Source organism: Montipora capricornis, chromosome 6, assembly GCF_036669925.1.
Source record: "Montipora capricornis isolate CH-2021 chromosome 6, ASM3666992v2, whole genome shotgun sequence".
Lineage (NCBI taxonomy): Eukaryota > Metazoa > Cnidaria > Anthozoa > Scleractinia > Acroporidae > Montipora > Montipora capricornis.
This window is the reverse complement of record NC_090888.1, coordinates 58,269,757-58,272,256: the sequence shown is the minus strand read 5'-3', so window position 1 is coordinate 58,272,256 and position 2,500 is coordinate 58,269,757.

The following is a 2,500-nucleotide window of genomic DNA, read 5'->3' as shown; positions in this document are numbered from 1 at the left end:
TCAAGTGTTACCCTCTTTAAATAAAGCCTTTTGTTTGTTTGTTTGTTTGTTGTTTTTATAAGCCATCCCTATGCTTGAACAGATAGTGAGTGCTGCCTAGAACAAGTGGGTGATCCGTAACTCAAGAGAAATAACGCGGAGACTCTCCCTTTGAAAGGCCAACTGGATCGTTTTTGTACTCAGGCAAAACTTGAGACGCATATTCTAAAACTTGCAACACCAATTGACTAGCCACATTTGGTTTTGAGAACTCGCAGAGCGTATACCGAATATTTTCGTTTCTCTTACAGTCACAAAGGAACTCACGACCCAAAGAATCTGAGCTAGTACTCTACGGCCATTCGGGTAGAGTAATCAAAGAATGACTGAAAGAAAAATCCCAAAAGTACCTCGACCTTTTTCTGTAGATATATTTTTGCAAGTAAATCCACTAACCTTTTTTTTTTTTTCTCTGCATTGACCACTCAAGCTGACTGAAAGCACTGGAGGATTTAAATTGAGGGGTTTTGAGGTATTTTCAGTTACAAATCAACTGCTTCTTTCTTGTCATTGTAAGTAGTGAATCAACCTCAGTCAAGATTCCTTTCTTTTCTCAGAAAACCGAGTGAGCGAAGAGCATTCTTTGTTTTGTTTTGCTTACGCTTGTAATTTAGTTTGTATTCTTTGATTTTATCTGACGTCACGGAGGCCATGTTTATGGAAAGAACAATAGCGAAAAAGTCTTTGGGAATTTGACTCTATTATTATGCAAAACTTGAGCTCATTTTTCTTTTGTTTTGGCACCAACATGGGTGTCTTATCACGTGGCTGCAATCAAAGAATTTGTCACCGAATATTTTCACTTCTGTACCGTTGGTCTTCATTATCACCTAATTTCCCGTTCGAAGTTTCCTTTTGTCCTTTTAACCTTTTATGATCGCATTGTCATGCATCAGTTTCGAATGTGGCTAGATTTTGCATAAGTTGGTCAGTTCTAGCTTTGCTTCGTATAGAGTAATATTCACGATATTTCGAGTTCGAGTTCTTCGATCACAACTTTTTTTTTTTTTTTTTTGAGGGGGGGGGGGGGGGGATGGGGACCGCGCACCGGTGGCTCAGTTGGTTGAGCACCGGACTTTCACGCGGGAGGTCGTGATTTCAACTCCGGCCGGACCAACACTCTTGGTCTTTAAATAACTGAGGAAAAAGTGCTGCCTTTGTAATTACATCTGCAAATAGTTAGACTCTCTAGTCTTCTCGGATAAGTACGATAAGCCGGAGGTCCCGTCTCACAACCCTTCAATGTTCACAATCCTGTGGGACGTAAAAGAAGCCGCACACTTGTCGTAAAGAGTAGGGCATGTAGTTCCCGGTGTTGTGGTCTGTCTTCTGTGATGTATCATGGTTGGGAGGGTAAAGGCTCGGATAAATTATCTACACCAAGCTACTCTAAAAAAATCCGAGGGTAAATAAAGATGTTTGGTATATGGTATGGTATATGGGACGGGGTTTGTCTTTCGGCCACCAAGTAAACACTGGTTTTCACTAGCGACGCAAGCACAATCGCAAGCATAAGAGTGTTTGATGTCATCGTGAAAACGGGGTTAACGCAAGCATAAGCACAAGCACAAGGATCAAACTTTTTCCTTTTCCTTGTGTTTGCGCAGCTATGCTTGCGTTCGCTTGCGTCGTGTAAAAACGAAACGCAGCATAAGCACAAGGAAATTTGCTACGTCTGACCAATTAAAGCACTCGTTCCAGATTCCCCGCGTCTGAACATTTGCACAAAATGGCGGATGCCATGGTTGATTTTGATGCTTATGTTGCCGTTCGTTTTCACTAGCATAAGCTCGTTATGCTTGTGCTTGTGTTTGCGTCGCTAGTAAAAAAAAAAAAAAAATAGGCTTAAAGCCGAGCAATTGGCCATGAAAATGGCGGCATCAGTTTGAACGTTTTCAATTGTTTATTCAGAACTCGCAACTCGTTGCGTACTTTTTCCGTATACGTACCAAACGTAAGACGCAAATGCGAGTGAGAAAATGATAAAAATTAGGTCGTGCGCCGGTGTGAGGCCTATACAGACTGCAGGCTAATATTAATGATGATGACGATATCGATGTTGAGGAGAAAGATAATGAACGCGAAGGGTATCAGTCACTGTGATGGCCTTAGTTCATACCGAAGTGATATGACACGAAGATAGAAATACACCAATCACAGCTATAGAAAACCAGCGATCACGCGTAACCAGTCGACCTCATAGCTTCCTCATCACCTGAAGATGACTATTAAGCTGTAAGAAACTTCATAATTTACACCTCAAGTAACAAACGCATGATACAAACGATAACTCTTTATTAGTATAATTACATAGGTAATTATTGAAAATTCTCTGCACTGATTGATTGCACTAGAGGTGATTATTACGCCATAATCACCAAAGCGGTTTTTTTTCAAAAGGTCGTAAGCCGTTTTGTCGAGGTGACAGACGAAGAAATTAATTGCTTTAAAGAAAATGCGT